The sequence below is a fragment of the Crocodylus siamensis genome, chromosome 2, assembly GCF_052110815.1.
Source record: "Crocodylus siamensis isolate JL-2025a chromosome 2, ASM5211081v1, whole genome shotgun sequence".
NCBI lineage: Eukaryota > Metazoa > Chordata > Crocodylia > Crocodylidae > Crocodylus > Crocodylus siamensis.
The window spans coordinates 204,357,238-204,377,091 of record NC_143396.1 but is presented as its reverse complement, the minus strand read 5'-3'; positions in this window follow the sequence as shown (position 1 = coordinate 204,377,091).

The window sequence follows — 19,854 nt, the reverse complement described above, 5'->3', positions numbered from 1 at the left end:
CTCCACTCAACAGCACCATGGGAACCCCTGGAGCTCCAGGCCCCAAAAGTAACACCATGGGAGGTCTAGTGAGGTGCAGTACCACTGAGCATCATGGTTGGATCATAGCCCAGCATCCCAGTGTTCCAAAGCATCATGGCAACAAAGCTCAGAGTCATGGTGTTTGACCCTGGTGTCCTCCCCACATCATGCCTGAGACTCTCAGGGCAGAAGGCCCATCCCCAAGGCGATGGTTCTGTGCATCAGGACCACTTCAGCCACAGTAAGGAGAAGGACCTCTAACCTCTGGTTTCAGCATGTGAAACATGCCCAGAGTATGGTGGAAAGTGCCATGGCTGGGTCCCCAGACAGAGACAAGGGGATTCAGAGCACATAGGTGAAGACAGGTGCCCTATATAGGGCTTCATGAACCAGGGGAGGAGAGAGTAGACCAGGTTCCTGATGATGAGCGGTGGACTGAGTTTAGTGTTCCTGTTACTTTATAAGGAGAAAGGCTGCAAGATAAGGCTCAGGCAGCCATCCAGAGGAGACACCTGACTGGAAGAGGGGAGGGTTTAGAGAGTATATAAGCCCAGGGCCTGAGCTGAGGAAGGCAGTCTGGCACCTGGAGGCTGTGTAAGGAAGACCTCCTGGCCAGGACTGCAGAGACATTCCTGATTCACACATGGGGCACCCTTGGGCAAGGTAATTAGTATATTGCTGACTCACCTGAAAAGAACATGGTTCAGGATAGAAGGAAATTATAGAGCACTGGTGGTATGGGATTAGTGGGAGAAGGTTGGATGTCCAAGCAGGCCTGGGACCAAGGCCAGAGCCTGGGAACAGGACAAAAAGGGTAACAGGCCTGGAAGCATGGCCAGAGCCCAGGTACAGGGCAGAGAGTGTGCAATAGCCCTGGGGTAAGGCCAGAGCCTGGCAGCAGGGCAGAGGAAGGACAAGAGGCAGGGCTAGAGAGATTCCAGCACCCAGGGAGGGGCAGAAAGTGATAGTAGACTGAGGACTGAAAGCCCATTGAACTGACTGAGCCCAGAAGAAGGGCAGAACCCAAGTTTAGGACATGAAGTGATTGATTAGTAACATCTGTAAGGCTTTGGCATGGCTAGAAGAGCAGATGAAGAAGCCATGAAATTAGCCCTTAAGGTGATGAGCAATAAGTCCATAGTTTGTGAGTGGATGAGATCTCACTCTGGGATCCCTGGGGCAGTCTCATGTTTCTAAATACATGTTTTCATCAAGGCATGGCAGGTGAGCAGAAGGGGAGGCAGTCTCTAGAACAGAGGCTAAGGGCCCACTAGGGACATCACAGCCGCCCCTCAACCAGGCCTTTGTTACAGATGAAAACTACTACTCACCCAGCCAGCAAAGATGTGCGTGAAGTGGCCACAGTGAACCAGAGTGCCCTGCAGCACAATGCAGAAGAAGCCCTTCTGGCAGAGGATATGGACATGGGTGTCATCAACAGTCCTAATGCACTTGGGGAATCTCACCTAATATAATTTGGTGCTGACCTCCTACAGGCTATCAAGGCATTTTAAGTGGTTTGCTAACATGTCCTGCATGAACTGGCACATCACCTGGATACCCCTCCAGCTGTGGATTTCCTCATGCCAAACTGGTTATCAATGGAGCAAAGGCTGTTGGGTTGCAAGTTTTCAGACAGTGATAGTAATGTGCTTCCATGGAGTCAGAGGTGACTTTATTCTGATGTCCTGCTTTACAGGGTCACCTTCCTGTCCATTCACTCCCACCAGTCACTGTTCATCTCACAGGCTCTGAAGCACCTGTCAACAGTATGGCAGTCCCCCAGACTGCCGGACTGCATGGCATCCAGTAGGGCCTCATCTTCCTTAGCTACATGGATGTCATCTATAAGATTCATGAGCTTTGGTGGCCATCAGCATGAGTAAGCAGCTTTGCATAAGGGTGCATGCTCCAGCACCCTGCACAAGAGGCTGTTTGTCACCATGAACATCTGGTGCACCACCTCAAGATGGGTAGGCCAAATCTCCCTAAATCTCCAGAGAGATGAGCATGGGAGGACAAGGAGGTACAGCTCCAGGGTCTGTCAGTTTCTTTAAGGGGACAGGGATTTATTACAAGGTGCAGGAATAGACATTGCTGCACCTGCAACTAAAAAGAATGGTGGCATGTTCTGAGTCTCTTCTCCCAAAGCCTAACAGCAGGAAGAGATGGAGGGGGATTGTAAGCAGGAGTTCCCTAGGGGAAGCATGGTTCCCTGGGCAGCCAGCGAAATCAGAGCTGCCCCGTGCAGTAGCTCTTGGAACTTTAGGCAGACAGGGGAGCTTTCAGAGCATGTTGGGTTGTGTGCACAGGGGACTCTGGCTGTGGGCCTTCATCAGCACAGACTGTCTGTGCATCAGTTGCTCAGCCCCTTAAATACTAGACAGTGATCTATCAACTGTAGAACAAAATCATGAGACTTCTCAGAGCTTGAACGCTTGTACATACCAATATCTCTGCAAGTATGCATATTTTTCCCACTATCCACACCTTTTAGGGGTAGGATAGCAAAGGACTATCAAAGAATAGCTCAGTCTCAGGTGCTATTCATCTCTTTGCTGAGAGTTCCACTTAGTACCAAGATGTTCAGAGTTTTCTCGTGTGGATGAAAATAGGCACAGAGACATGACAGCAGAAGATCCAGAAAAAACAAGATGATCAGCACCTGCAATGACTTTTAGCCTCTATCAATATAGATTAAATCTTTACCTGTAAGGTAAATACAGAAAAAATAATATAAATATAAATTCAATAGTTGCTCTTTGTGGAGTAATAGTGTACTTATTCAAGTATAAGATGACCCCCACAATAATTAGATTCTATATATGGAAAATGTGTATACATATTATTTTTAAACTGATAAGATTTTAATTTTAGGGAAATTACTACAGGTACCCATACACTTAGTTCATCAAGAACTGATGCAGTTTCCCTCTTCGGAAACTGCTACAAGTTTTAGCACAAATACTCCATAAACACATTTAAAGCAACACTTCTGTACCTATTTATATATAGTACATACTATGCACGAATGTTATATAAATACTTGGGATAAAACAATGAATAAAAGATTTACAAGAGTAAACACTTTCATTTGGAAGACCTAGAAGACAGAAAACTTTCAGCCTATTAAATATGAAAGGCTATTGTTAGGAGCAAAACAGAAAGAGAATGCTGTCAGGAAGTATAATTTCTTCAAACTGTTGTTATAATTTGACGGACCTCAATTTAGATTTGCTTTCCTTCCTGTTATAGGCAGAACAATCAAAGACTTCTACCCTTCCTCACAGCAGCTTCTCCAAAGGAACTGCCACTTATTTTCTGCTTTGTCAATATTTTAACTTTATTTCTTTTTCCATTTCATTGTGTACAGCCATAGAGATGAAATAACGTTGGATGTTCCCTTCTCCTCATTGTAGTAAATAAGGGGACTCTTTTCATGCTGATAACACACTCTCAGAGGCCAGATTGTACTTGTTTTACCAGACATTTGCTTTTTTAAAACCCTCAGAGGGCCTGACCATATGTTCAGCTCACATTTATACTGCTTGGTTAATTTAACCCATTAGAGTCCCATAAGTGATCTGGGAAAATATATTTCATAAATATACCAGGCTTGTAAATGTAATACTATAAAACATATATACATGTTCAGTGCTGGGACACCAAATCCAAGATTTCTGTTTAAAATGTATTTTATTTTATAGAAAGTGGAGGCAGAGCTGGGCCATGAACAAAGAATAAATCCTTTCTAAATCACCATTCAAATACTATGAGCTCTTTTCCAGCTTTCCCATAGCCCTTTCCCAACCATCCCATCTCAATGTAGCAGTGATCTTTATTGAACTTTTAATGATCGTTGCTTTTCTCATAAGAATATATTTGATTAGCTTTGAAGATGTTCCCAATAGAAACTTTGTCTTCACCTTCTGTTATGCTCTCCTGAATCACTAGTTTCAACAAAGATGGCAAAGGATGGTATGATACCCCAGCAGATTTATCAAGGGAGGGAAGATGATGGTAACCAGTCACTCCATCTTTTGGGCATTTTTGCTAGTGGAAGGTACCTTTAAGGTAAAGTAGGACCTTTGCAAGCAAAAGATGCTAAAGGAGTTCACTAAATTATTGTAACCACCTTATCGGTCAGTACTATGGCTGGACATATCCCAGCAGACTTCTCAACAGTGACGTCTCAATGGGGGCAGAGGGTAGGGGAACACGGCCCCCAGGTGCTGGCTGGGGGGGGAGGGGTGCTGGCTGGAGAGCCTCCCGCACTTGCGGGTTGTGGGCTTGTTCTGCAGCCAATGTGCCACGTTGGTAATTTCCCTGCGGACATGCCATGGATCAGGAGGCTGATTTCCCAAGGCCCCACACTCTACTCAGATCATCCCAGGGAGGGCACAAATGGAGGTGTTGGCCCCTGGGCTCCAGGGACCCTTGGTACTCCACTGCTTCTCAAAGGATGTATGTGGGTATGGGGGAAGTCTTTTTCTGTGACTGTTGTGTTTCACGAGGCAGACTCTCTACCTGTGGGTTTTCAGAAGGAAGCAGGCATACTACAAGGCTGAATCAAGGTTAGAGCTGAATGGTTAACATCACATCAAATCCATGGAAGGCAACGGTACAAAAAAATTACTCTCCTTCACTTCAAAGAAAATAGAAGTAGCCAACTCTGAGGGTTTTTGAGAATTCCACCCTTAAAGATAGGTTCCTTTATAAAATATTTACCTACCTACTGTTATGGGCAGTAGGTTAAAGATGTCAATTGCTTATTATTTATTAGTTTGCAATAGTGTATGTGATGTGCTAGCCACTATAAAACAAAGAAAAGGAACAATTTTGCCCTGACAATTTTACCAGCTAGACAAGGAAGAAAAAAGGTTTGTAACCAACCAGTAAAGTAGTCTGGGTGGCAATTAGCTGTACAAGCGTTGGTGTTGATCCAAAGCTGATGGAAACAAATGAAAATCTTTCCCTTGACTTCAGTATTTTTTAGGATTAGGTTCATGATGCTTGGATTATACAGTAATTCCCACTAGTGTTTTTTCACAAGAGATGTGATAAGAGGTACAAGTATTTCTCTAATTACATCTTTTAGTCTTATCAGTTGGAAAAGAAAATTTCCTAGTCTCTTGCTTCACATTTTTGCCAAATTGACTTTATAAGCAGAGCTCATTAGTACAAAATATTTTTCTAGATTCCGACAAGGTATGTTGAGTACAATATGCATGAACATGTGTGTAACATTATTCTTCATACTCTTATGTGCCTCACAGGAAATATGGCTCATAACAGTGCAGAACATTCCAGCATTATCAAAAATAAGATTTATAGCTGGCAAGAGGTCATTTTTATTCAACTGCATTTCATATTAGCTTCCTTTTCCCTTGTTCTGTTATCCATGAGAAGGGACTGTTGAAATTTGCTGATGAATACAATTTTACATAATAGCCATTTATTCCATAATCAGTTTTTCTTTTTTTATCTATTTATTTTAAGAAGTGGCCAGGGCAAAGCGCCTTTATAGAATATTCATAAAAAAAATACACTTTGATTTGAAATATTCTTTTTCTGAACTTCTGAGACTTATCTTTTTTTTTTCATCTCATCTCCTGGGAAAACAGGTGAATAAACTCCACTGGGTATGGACACAGATTAGTAAAATAGGTTGATCTGCAGTAACTGCTTGGTAAGTGGGAGCTATACTGAAAACTACCATGAATGTTACCATGGAGCAGCTGCCCCCTTTTACCTTGCAAGTAACTCGTTGATGTGGACAAACTGTCTGCTGAGGTACATATACAACCCTCATCACTGTGATTTTTTGAATGTCTGCACTACAAGCTTACCATGCCAGGTATGGAGCCTATTCCACATGGGCCACCTTCTGAACCTAAAGCAGTAAAGCCATGTTTGTGTGGCACAGTGAGTGGACTAATAGGCACTGTTAGGCAGCATTGGGTGAATGCAGCTACACTGCTTCAGTTCAGAAGGCAGCAACATAGTGCATTTGAGGGTATGGCTGCTTGTCTTTTTAAATTTTCAATGTGGACTTGTCTAGAGAGACTAAGACCCTAGACTAAGACCCTTGAGAGTTTTTAGGCTCCTGTCACTAATTGCCTCAGCATCACAAAGGGAGACCATGGAAGAAGTACGAATGAGTCAGCTGCCTTAATCACAAAATCTAACTTCCTCCTCAACCCCATGAAAATGAAATCTCGCCTGTCATTTAGTGTCTCCTTTTTCAGGCCAGCAGGCAATATATGGTGCAATATGGCACATCTTGCTTTCAGCCAGAGATAGGAAATATTTCCTAGACCAGTGGTTCTCAACCTTTTTTGGACTCACAGTGCCCCTACTTAAATGCAAGGTAGCCCTCCAAAAAATGACAGCTCTTATCATTGACTTGTTTTTGACTACAGAAAAATAATAAAGTAATTATGATGCTGAAAAGAACTGAGAAAGACCACAAGTGAAAATGTTTTTGACACTACAGATTTCTACTTGAAATATCTGGATTTACCTTGTGCATCTTGCTTAGGGTGCCACACCCTGGTTAGGAATCATGTTCCTTTAAACTTAGCCTTGATGTCATACCTGATTTACTCAGAAAGAAAATGCCACATGAGATTCACATGTAACTCTTCTGGGTAAATGAGATATGATATTAATGGGCTGTGAATGAAATCTGGCTAACCTTCACTGGCCAAGACAGATAGTGGTAATGAAGTGCAGCCTTGATGAGGGTGCATAAGGATAGCGAACATGGTCTTCATCCTCTAAATAAGTCCATCATTTCCATTCCAGTTATTTTAATACATCACTGTGGCACTTGCACATTCCACCTGAATGATGTCTATAGTAAATGTAAGCAGCAACTGTTTAACCATTGCACCTAGCTTGGTCTCAAAATCCAGATGGCCTAGAATTGGCAGCCCCTACTTGATGCTGCCCACATCTGTAGTATCCTTGCTTTTGTAACATGCTGTCAAAATGTCATGTATCCACCTACTAATGGCTTTACATAACGTTTAAAAGTCTCCACTGACACATGTGATTTAATGCTAAAGTTCATAGGTCCTATCTCTGGTGATGACCCATGACAGGAAGGTTATGGATACATATACATGTGTACAAAGAAATGCACATGTGCATACACAGCAAAAATTACTCACATCAAATGTTCAGTTACCTTAACCCAGGCTGCTGGAAACATGGAGCATTGAAACATTTCTGTCTGATGTCAGAAAATGATGCAGGAAATAATTTCAGGGATATATTGCTCCAAATATCTATTATTTTGGTATTGGGAAAATACTGATGTTCAGCAAAGCCCTCATACCTGTTTTGAATTCTTGTGGCAATTCTATCACTACAGATGCAAAAGACACACCACTTGATAAATGAGCAGTAGAACAACATTTCTATGTATCTGTAATTAAAAAAATAATAATAATTAGTAACTAAAATTACAGAAGACCTTTGCTCATTTGTTTTTTCACAGAGTTTTGCACAGAGGCAGCATCCAAATACACATAGGAACCCACCTTTGCATGATCAAATGCACATTGAATGAAATTCACCCCATGTAGAAGTGACAGCCATTATTTTAGCCAACACCTGGTAGGGTCAAAACTGAAGATATCCAAAGCCAAAAGAACAAACTGCTACAGTTTATGCTAAAGCTGTGGGAAATGCACATAAAGAGGTCCCTGGAATGCATGTGTGCATGCACGCATATGCAGACATACGCAAACTCATGGATTATACATTGCCAGAACAAACTTAAGCTGACACCAGCAATTTTAGAGATTACTTAGAAAATTTAATTTTTAAAGCCTTCTCCTTTTTATATTTAAGGCAATGAAAAAACTTCCATTGATTTCAACAATGCAGGATTGGCTACTTATTGTAAAGCCCAGTTTTGAAGCTACATAAAGGCACTAAGCATGAAAATCAGTTAGATTTTTTTTTCTTATAGGGAAGCATTTACCAGATGCAGACATTTTCAGACAAGCCTCTAATGAACAACACAAAGCATAGGCTCATCCTTCCTTGTTTCAGCCCACCTTCTGCCCAGTTTGCCTTACTTTATCTATCAGATCATTTCAACTGAATGTGACTGAAAAAGCCGCTAGCAGAATCACTTACTGATGATTTGAAAGTAGCATTCTGCTTATTGGTGGGGAGTAGCATTCAGGTTATAGGACAGCTGGGAAAGAAAGGGCTTGTCAATTAAATATTTCTACATGTTTTGTTCTAAATCCTATTTAACCCTGTATGGTAGCACTAAACAACATTTTATTTAATCCCTATAAAACATGCTGCACTCCATTTAGACATCTAAATTTCTTTTGATTTGTGACACTTGGGCCCCTGTAGGTGTACACATTTTAGCATAAAAAACCTCCCTACAGTTGCTTATGTGCCTCGGTTTGTCCTTCTGGCCTAGATTTGCCAAGGTGGCTATCAAGGTGTCTAACTCCACATTCACTTCCTGCCAACCTTGTTATTCCTAGGTGGGTGTACCAAGAGGAGTCAGGGGACCACAAATACAGACAAGAAGGAGCACAATTCTGAAACCTAGTGGAGGTGGCCACTGCCCTAAGAGGAAAGAGCCCTGGGTTCCATTTCCCATGGTAGTTATCCATTGTAACTAATAATTACAAAATGCAAATTGCATGAACAGTCCAAGAAGCAGATGAGGAAGAGCTGGATTCTATAACCTAACAGTTAGGGGATATGTCTGGGAAAAGGAAAACCTGGGTTCAGGTTCTGGTCCAGGTTCTTGTAGCTAGAACTGTTTATGCCTACTTATATGTTTATTAAAAGCAAGACAATATTTATTATATTTATATTAAAAGCAACTATCTGGTAGGGGAAGAAACTGACACAGAGCAGAAGCCACTTCGGTGTGCGGATTATGGGCACAGCTGTTAGCCTGTGGGTCATCAGCCTGCACTTACCTGAGAATCTGCACCACCAGAGATCCTCTTCTGAGCACAGGGACAGCCTGGATGAGCTGCTGCCTCCCAGCTTGTTCTCTATAAAAGAAAGAAATGAAAGAATAAAAGCACCCTAAATCATGTAATCAGTTAAGTGTTATCATTCCACAGGTACTGCTAATTGTGACATCTCTTTCCTCACTTTTTTTTCGTTAACAAGATCAAAGTCGTGGCAGGTGAGAATCAGGGGAACAGATGGTACCCCGTGGACACAATGACAGTCTTCATAGCTTCCACCAATCAAACTATGCTTTGTACTGCAATTTTGCTTTCTGCAGCTGCTCCTGGTAATGAAGCTCCTATTTCACAGCTCCTGATTGTTTATAACTCATTCCAATGGGATTATATTTGTTTTTGCTTCAATCTTAAACTGAATTATATAGCCCTAGGCCCCGCCCCATCATATTAATTAAACTTCTACTTTATTTTTAACTTGAGAAAAATATGTGTAGTTTTATACATAATGATGCAGCTCACCATCTGCACCCCACTTTTCAAGACTCAAGATCCACCCATGTAAGAGTTCTAATACAAAAAGTGGTTAGACTTGATGCTATCCAGTGGCAGGCAGTGATAAAAAGATCTAGTATCCAGTTCACAGCAGTAGTTGTTCATTGGTGGTAACATTTGTTAGAAGCATTTCTTGTAATTTGGAACATAATTTAGCGTTATTTAATATGTTGTTATTCAGTCTTGCAATTATCTGACAAGTAAAAACAACATATGGAGTGTGTTTCCCCCATATTTTCTACCTGATACAAGTAGCCAAAAAAGCACTTTTCAGTATATAACTGCAGTAGTCTCACTGGGGACAATATACATTCCTAACCAGGGATCTATTAATGCAAATATAAAATATGTTAGAATAAAGTATGGCTATCCTAGAACTGTTCACATTTTAGAATTTCAAAAAGAAGAAACTAAAAGGAAAAAATCCTAAAAAGGTCACTTTTTGTCCCAATGTTTCATCAACTGCTCTCACCAGTAATATCTTTCTTACTTAAGAAATAAAAGATGGTGCCTACCTGCTACATGTGAACCTTTTTAAAATTAGGCCAGTTCAAAAACATCATTAGTAATAACAAATTGTATTTGTATCTGCAAATGAAAATTGGCCTTGCCAATTTAATATGTTTTATGAAAAATAAAAATAGGATGCTTGTCTAAGATCATATAAAATCTAAGAATGGTCTTTTCTCAACCTCTCAGTGCCTGTAGCTCTTGTAATGTTATAGATGAGACTTCTGTGTTTGAGAGCTAAATGATAAGAGACCACCTCTTCAAAGAGAGCATGTAACAGCAACCTTAGCAAACTATCACCTGCAGTGTCAGATTAGGGAAGACATTGGGGCCCTGGGCGTACCTCAGTACATATCTCACCACAGCCACCAATGCTGAAGAGTGGTCACTTCCTTCTTTAAGGGCAAGAGCAACTGCCTTCTGTTTATTATGAGTAGTAACAGCAGGAATATTGTAATAGCATCTACTGGAAGGAGGAGGACTGTGATAGCAACTGTTGGTATTAAGGGGAGGAATGTGATAGCATCTATCAAAGACCAGTTGTCCCCTACCCATACATATCAAGGAAAAAACCTGTCCATGTCAAGTAGTGGAAGGACTATACCCCCTGACTAGTAGCCCCATTGAGTAAAGGGCCCTGGTTTGCTCTGACAAATATAAAAATAGTCATTTCCCTCCTCGACTCCAGCAGCTGTTGTATAATCAGGCAGGTATTTGTGATATGTTATGCATTCAGTTCATATTTTCACGTTTTTCTTCACAAATGTAATGCCTTGTTTAGAAAAAAATATTAAAATAAAAACCTGAGAGTCTATACTAACTTCACACTGCTCAGGGAGTCAAAGCTATTGCTATAGCATCTGTTCTCCCCCACTAGAATTGCAGATGGACCCAGGGGAGGCAGCACCTTGCCTAGGGTCAGGGACGACCTTTTAGAGAACTTTCAGAGGGCAGGGGACATGTTTAAATCAGTAGGTCCAGAAGCTCTTCACCCAAGGGTGCTGAGGGAATTGGCGGGGGTCGTAGTGGGGCCCCTGGCACGGCTCTATGAGCACTTGTGGGGCACTGGCCTGGTACCAGAAGATTGGAAAAGGGCCAATGTGGTCCCCATTTAAGGTCCCAAGAAGGGGAGAAAGGAGGACCCCAACAATTACAGCCCAGTCTGTTTTACCTCGGTCCTTGGGAAGATCTTTGAGAAAACTATCAAGGACCACATCTGCAAGGGCCCAGCAGGGGAGGTAATGCTCAGGAGCAGCCAACATGGGTTCATTGAGGGCAGGTCCTGCCTGACTAACCTTGTTTGTTTATATGATTAGGTCACAAAGTCCCTGGATGAGAGTGTTGGGGTAGATGTCATCTTCCTGGACTTTAAGAAGGTCTTTGAAATGGTTTCCCACCACATTCTCTTAAAAAAACTTGGTGACTGTGGCACTGATGCCTATACAGTCAGATGGATGGCAAATTGGCTAGATGGTCACACCCAGAGAGTGGTGGTTGATGGGTCATTTTCGACCTGGAGGGATGTGGGCAGTGAAGTCCCCCAGGGCTCGGTCCTGGGGCCTGTACTGTTCAACATCTTTATCAGCGACCTGGATGTGGGTGTGGAATGCACGCTGTGCAAATTCACTGACAACACCAAGTTGTGGGGTGAGGTAGGCATGCTGGAGGGGGGGACAGAATCCAGCTAGATCTACACAAATTACAGAAGTGGGCAGATGAGAATAGGAGGGATTTCAATGCAGACAAGTGCAAGGTACTGCATCAAGGGAGAAGGAACCAGCAACACACCTATAGGCTGGGGAACACCCTTTTTGTCAACACAGTGGCAGAAAGGGATCTTGGAGTCATTGTTGACTCCAGGATGAAGATTAGCCACCAATGCAAGGAAGCGGTGAGTAGAGTTAGCTACACCTTGACATGCATCTACAGATGTATCACAAGCAGGTCCAGGGAGGTGATCCTTCCCCTCTATGCAGCATTGGTCAGGCCACAGTTAGAGTACTGCATCCAGTTCTGGGTGCTGCACTTCAAGACGGATGTGGCTAGCATTAAGAGTGTCTGGAGGAGGACCACTTGCATGGTCAAGACGCAGCGGAGCAGGACCTATGAAAAGAGGCTAAAGGGCCTGAACCTATTCAGCCTCCACAAGAAAAGACTGAGAGGGGATCTGGTGTTTTGAGTACAACTATGTTTAACAGTTATGGACTCTTGGTACTAATTTTCCAGTAACAATTGTCTACAAAAAGCATTTTGCATGTTTTGGATGTATATTGCCACTAAAATATAAATATAAATTTAATCATTGGCACACAGTCAAATGGGTCGCCAACTGGCTGGAGGGCCGCACCCAGAGGGTGGTAGTGGATGGGTCCTTCCTACCTAGAAGGACGTGGGCAGTGGGGTTCCGCAGGGCTCGGTCTGAGGAGAGGCTACGGGACCTGAACCTGTTCAGCCTCCAAAAGAGAAGGTTGAGGGGGGATCTTATTGCCATGGCAGGGGGTCGGACTAGATGATCTGCTCAGGTCCCTTCCGACCCTAGAAACTATGAAACTATCTTCATAATTCCTCTTAGAAGCTTCTCCTTGTTCCGCACTCCTATTCTGTGTTCTACAAAAGAGAGCTGAGGGATGTGTTTAGATTTTTAGATTCAATCTACCGGATGACATTGTGTCTCTTCTTCCATGATTATAAATTAACAAAGAAAGTTCTACTTGTTTCCAGTGCAGATACTAATGCAGACTTCTGAGCTGACGCATACTTGTCTTCCCAATACATTTTTTATAACTATCTTTCTGTATGTTTGTGTAAATGTCAAGCTATGGCATCATTAACATGGTGTAGTATCCAATAAACTCTGTTTTCCCCATGGACAAGGACTGTGCAGAAATAATTACTTGGCAATCACATGTACTTCATCACTTCCAAATTAGATTTCAGTAATCCACCGCTTTATTTCCAGAGTAATCTCATTACCACAATGGAGTTTCCTTCACTTTCCCCTCCCCCATTAATTTGATATTTATTGCCACAGATGCCCATTGTGATGCAAGACACAGTTACAAGATATACTAGATTTGGGGAAGAGGGATTAAATAATGTTATGTGTTTTATTCAATATATAAAAGCAAAGAAGATAGTTATTTTCTCATTTTGTCTGCTATCTCCATTAAATCATTAATATTAAAAATAACCAATAATATCTCTATAGTTTTCTTTGAAGGGAACAGATTTTTTCAAGAATACTCTTATTTCATCTAAGGATCCTGCTTTTACCTTCAAGAACACTTTTTAAAAAAAGAATATCTATGAAAAGCATTTTTTAGTCCCACTGGAAAACTTAAAGCAGATTCATGTTGTTGTTGCCATCATCAGAAAGATCAGGACATATTTGTCACAGAATAAATCAACTTGGAAACATGTGAGCTATTTTTTCCATCCACTGTCTTTGGCACGTTTTTGGATCAGGTAAATAAGCTCCCTTCAGCATGTGTTACCTACTCAGAAAAGTATTTTAAGCACATCCAGAAGTCCCATTGACTTTAACGGGTTGTAAGAACTTACTTAAAGTTAAGTGCATTGTAGCAGGGGCAGAACCACCCTTTTACACCAGGGTCTGAGGGTAGGAGCACTCACCCTGGCCCAGGAGGCTGAAGGGGAAGGAACACTGTCATGGGACTGCTTGTGAGGACAGCCTGGAAGACCCAAAAGATGTGGAAACCTTGCCAGCCGAGAGAATAGAACTCCAGGCAGGAAGAGTCATAGTAGGCAGCCGGTGGGCTGACAGTTTATATTGTGGCCCAAGAGCATATGCTTTTCATTGGAGTTAACAGATTGAGATAGAGACTATGGACCAAGGGCTCACAGTATATTAATCAGCAACACCTGTGAGGCATAGATATGGTCTGAGAGGAGGTTGGAGCCATAAAATGAACCTGTAAGGTCCAGTGTTGCCAGTACAATAATTGGAAATGAGACAGCAACTGTCCAGGAGACCATCCTCCTGTTCCCCAGTGAAACTGTATGACCAAGGCATGGCAGGAGAGAGCAGACAGAGGAACGACCCGGAGCAGGCAACAGACAGGCCCTTGGGGGAGCCACCGTAAAGCCTGGAATCTAAGCCTGTTATGCACATATTTAAATATGTTGCAGATGATTGCATTGATTATTTTCTGGACTGAGACCATTGCACTTGATCCAAAACCCATGGAAATCAGCAGTAATGCTCAATCATTTTAACAGTCTTTGAATCAGGTACAAAGCTATTTGTTTTATCTCTTCCTTTATTACATTACCCAAAACATTGTAGACCTTCCTTCCTAAACAGACATAAAGACAATGTTATGTGCATATGCTATATTGCTTTATTGTACATGTACATTTATTGTACATGTACATTTATTGTACATGTACATTTATTGAACATTTACCTAATAGGCACTGGTTATTTTGCTCCTGGAAACATTTAGACACCTAAAAGCAGAATGCTTATGGTGTTTGTTATGGCAAGCCCTCCTGGGGCAAATGTTATCCTCTAATGCTATAGTGCAATTCTGTGATTTACCGTCAGTGTTTAGTTATGATGGTCCTTACACTTGAATTAGCAGACCTCTCAGATGCTGCATATTCATGCTGAGAGGATCCACAGAGAGAAAAGAGAACAAATTATTTTTAATAGTACTGATTTGGTAACTATCTTTTTAATTCTAAGCAAACTGTCAAGAGCCAGCTTAGTCTGAGTAAACTTGGAAACATGAGAGCTTTTTTTTCCACTAGGGACTATCCACTGTCTTTAGTGTGTTTTTGGATCAGGTAGATACTATGATTAAGTATATTATGGTTCTCTCTTTTTCTTTTTGTTTACAAAGGGAGCATAAGGGCTGGGTGAGGGGAGGGTGGGGAAGGTAGGGGAGAAATTCTAGCAAGCAGCATTCTTGGTATGCTGATACCCTGAGTCTTTGAAGATTAAAGAGGCAGTAGGAGTTTCTTCCCAAATAGAATGTAGAGCTATTGATGAGTATGACACTTCTAGGATGCTTTTTTATTCCTGCCACCCCTTGCTAGGCTTTAGACAGTGTATTTCTCCATATGGATTTTCCTTCAGGGGATCAGCACCTCAAAGGTTCACAAGTTGGGTTTAGAAAGGCACCTAAGGTCCACATACTTTTCCAAAGCTTTGTTGGATTTTGGTGTTCTTTTCAATCTACTAATTTGCCCACCTAATCTCAAAATCACAGCAGTAGACTGGGGCCCCCTTTTCTATTTTAAGCTCCTCCACCTTATTTCATTGAGAGAATTAAGCATTTTTTTAAAGCAGCATCACCCCGGCGCATATGGGGCATGGTCTGCTATATCACTTTTCTGCCAAGAGGTGACAAGATAGATGTTGCACTGTGGTGAGACAATAACGTCAATCCTGCAGAGAAGGCAGCAGGGAGAAAGCAGTATTTGCTTACTCAATAACAATCTAGCAAATCTCTCTAAATAGCACAACCTCCTTGAAGCACAAAAAATACCCTCCAAATAATGATCATAGGACTCGGTCATAAGAGGCTTCCTCTCTTTGGAACTGGGATTTCAATGTCACTGACACTGAAATCCCAGTTCCAAAATAAATGGTATTTTTGCCATTAACTTTATTGAATTTCACCCTGTATGTGCCATCTTACTCTTAGCCCCAGATAACACCGCATTCATGCTCAGATCTGCAGTGCAGTGCTGCCACTGTAAACAGCTGTAGCTGGCTAAAAGAAGTTATATAAATCAGATTTGCATCTTCCAATCCATACGTCAGTTTTATTATATTTGTTCAGACTCTGAGTCAGTAAAAACTGTCAAAATGGTGTCTAGTCAAATTCCATGTTTTTCAGGTTGCTTATTTACAGTTACCAAACAAATGCTGCATGGAAGCTCTAAATGAATATAAACAGAACAAGAGTCTTTGCAACTGTGTGTGTGGGTCTGTGTTTCAGAGATTTTTAAAAATAAGCTAAAACTATACTGTTCAAATAACACATACATATCAAGTTGGATTTCCCTTTGAAAAGTGCTCTGTTGATATTTTATATTGTTTAAAAATGCTGCATAACTATATATTTTACAGCGTGACATAAGGAGCAGTCCCTTTAGGTGAGGGAAGTTGTTGAAACCAGTGCATGTGAAGAAAATATTTTGGTGCACTCTAGTGGCAGAAGGAATGTGATGTTCCAAATTTGAGATGTGCACCAGCTTCACAGTTTAAAAAAAAGGGAGGATTTACAAGTTTTATTATTCCTAAACTGGACTGGGGGGAGGGAAGGGGGAAATCACAGCTGTAATAGCATACTCCTATGTAGAAGGGGGAAACAAAGCTCAGTAAGCATAAAAAAGAAAACTTAACAGCTGTTTTATAAAGTGTATAGATTCATGATACAAGCAATTCAGGGTTTTTCCCATTATACAGAAAAGGATCACTTTCACAATTTGCATCTGAATTTGGGTTCCCTTCAGACTAGGGATAGGATGTATACATAAACGGGTATAAGTAAGCAGAAGCTGGTTCAAATCTGTAACACAACAGAAGTTCAGTGCACATAAACTGCTTTCAAAATGGCCCAAATCAGTTTAAGATAAACTTGGGTGGATGTAATATCAGACCTAACTGATTTAGATTCAATCAGTTTATTGAACTTCTGTCCCAGATCCCCTCTAGACTCAAGTTAACTTACAGTTCCCCAGCGTCCCAAGATGCTTTTCACTTCCCTGCAAACCTCCCCTCACAGGGTTGGTAGGCTAGCTATGGCCCAAGTTGTCCAATCCAGCAGAGCAGGCAAATGTGCTCTAGTGCCCCCAACTTCTAGTCTGGTCCACTGCAAGCATGTAGCTGCATTTCTGGAATCAAAAGTGGATGTCTGTTCACTTCTGTGAGAGGGGAAGCAAAAGCCCCCCTGGCACATCCCAAACCTCTGCCCAACAGACCCTGATACTCACCGTGGGGGTCAAGGTGAACAGCAGCCGGGAAGAGATGCCGATGCAGGCTCAGCAGTTTTGGAGCTGCCTGAGCCTGCAAATCAGTTAGGTCTGGGGGCATGGCTCCAGAGAGGTGCAGGCTGCTCAAAAAGCAGCTGGGAATACAGTTGACTGGCGGGACAGAGGAGCACAGGACGCCAGCCGGGAGATGCTGGCTGTGGAGCACCAGCCCTGAGTGCGGGGAAAAGGGGCTGAGCAGCTGCCGGAGGACTCTGGCAGACGGAACAAGGAGCACAAGCCTTGGGAATGGAGAAACACCGGGGAGCAGAGCTGCAGCCACATCAGGGAGTCCAGGTACTGCGGCGGGGAGTGGCAGCAAGGGACTGCCAGCACTCTCGGGCAGCATGGCAGGAAGGAAGGCACAGGAGGCTATGAAGCCCTGTGTGGGAGCAACAAGCACCACCAGCTAGTGGGATCAGGTAAAATAAACTACAGGTCAGCCAGGCCCCAGGGAGGAGGTCACACTGGGAAGACTGACAGAGGCTGAGCACAGGGCAGCTGCTGTCCCCACACCTACCAGAAGGGAAGGGACAGATGAGTCCTCCCCCTCCCTCCTGAGTAACCACGTGGGTCCTGGGAGATGGAGTCCTAGGAGCCCGTCGGCAGATGCCGGACACTTTCAGTTAAGTTCTCCTTAGTTACAGTTAGCCTCAGCTGGGGCAGGTTTAGTTGCCTGGGAGCTGACCGTAAGACGAGGGACCAAAAAGGGAAAGATTGCCGGCTGAGAAGACCTGACCCATTTTGAGATGGGCAGCATGGATGAGGCGAGATTATCCAGGGGAAGACCTGCGGTGAGCAGCGTTTACCCAGGCTGTGGATGTGGTAAGGGTAGGGTAAAGGGAAGGTTGGAGTCCCACAAATAAAGACCATGGTCAAGACCCTTTTGCTTTGGGAACACCTACAGGGAACTGCCTCCCCAGTAACAAACATCAAACATGTGGCAGGTGAGTAGGAGCAGCACCCGAACCATCCAGATGGCACCAAGGCTTGATCTCACCCTGACGTCACTAGGGGGCAGGGCACTTACCAAGAAGGGGCTGAAGCCCTACAATACCTACCAGCGACAACTTGCTTATCCATTCAATCTTTACAGCTTAGACTAACCTGCAACGATTGAATTGATTCAGCCTCGGGCTTTTTGACTGTGTGGTACTTTTCAAAATTTAGGGTTTTTTTCAGGGTTTTAATATACAACTATTTCTAATACGTGCAAGCCAAATTTGGCATATATAATCTAGGCATGAATATTTGTGTGCATGTGTGTGTGTGCAGGTATATATCTATCTGTAAGTCTTAAAGGTATGAGAAAGAGCAATAACGTAAGACAAAGCACAGAAATAAGTGTGCAGGCTGACTGTCAACTGCCTAAACAATGATCAAACAAAACAAAACCTTGGAGAAGAAACAGAGGAAGCCAAAAAATTAATCTGGTATATACTTAATAGCAACAGAGCCTTAGCATCCTGATTCCAAAGCTGTGAAAATAATTGTGATAGAAAAAGGCAGTGCCAAAGTAGGACTAAAATAGCATGCACACACCTAAGTAATGTTATTGTTAAAGGAGTAGGTGATATTCACATTAAAAGGTTAGTTGATTACTTATTTTTGGGATATTTAAATATAGAGACATCATGCCTAAAAAAAGTTACCCTTTGAGCACACACAGAAAGCAGCTAATTATACTACCTCAATAAACCTCAAAGCACAGTACAGTAGAAGTCAGTGACATCTTTCTCACTTTACCTAAGGTGCTGAAAGGTAAAGTGACTTACCAAAGATACTTACCAGGCCAGTGGCACAGTGGATATAAAAGTTATATTTTCTGAGGCCATTCCTGTACTCTGTCTGGTAGTGTAATCCCTAATAAGATCATGATCCTTATGTTGAAAATCTGAAGAGAAAAGCCCTCTTCTTTTGCTATAGGTATTTTCAGCCTGAGCATCCCGGCTCAAGCACTTTACTAAAGAAAGTGCAGTTAAGATGAAACTATTGGTTAAAAAATGTAATAAATTATGGCAATGACCCTAGGCAATAAAATACATATTTGGGCAACACCTATTAGATGTTAGGAGATTCTTTAACACTACTGCATTAGTTAAAACCTCTGGAGAGCTGCCTTTACTTAAAGGAATGCTCTCTGAGTGACAGATTGCCAGAAACCTTGGTTTTAAACTGTTACATAGCCATTGTGTAGCCTTAGATCTTAAGGCTTTTTAGTAACAAAGGTGGATATAACGGGAGTCACAGGTCCAGGAAAGCAAAATGTTGCTCATTATTGACAATATTACTATATGAATATTTAGTTTACTAATATTTTGCCCTAATATTGGCATAAACAGAATGTTTGGGGTTGACAAATCGATGGGTCGTTTTGTCAACAACACAAAGGCTTTAAAAGAAATGAGAAATCTAGTGTTTTTGTTTCCTTTTTGATTTCTGAGCTGTTAAGGAACAGTTGAGCTAGAATTTCAAGGCTTTTTCTAGGCCTCAAGGCTGCAAGGAGCTTTCTTTAAAACACCTCCATGAGCCAAGATAGATTCACACCCAAGGACATGCCTCTAACAATGAGGACTTTAATTAAGAACACCAATATCACAAATTGTATAATAACATTGAGAGAGATGACAACACGGAATATGGATCTAAAGTAAAATTAAATGATGTGAGATATAAGGTAGGGGCAGCAGAGGTGTTCAGAGTAGATATATCACACACACTTTTATCAGCAGGAAGATTCAGTAATCATAATTTCTCTCCACTTTAGACCATATTGTGAGTCCTGTAATAACTGTAAGACAACTCA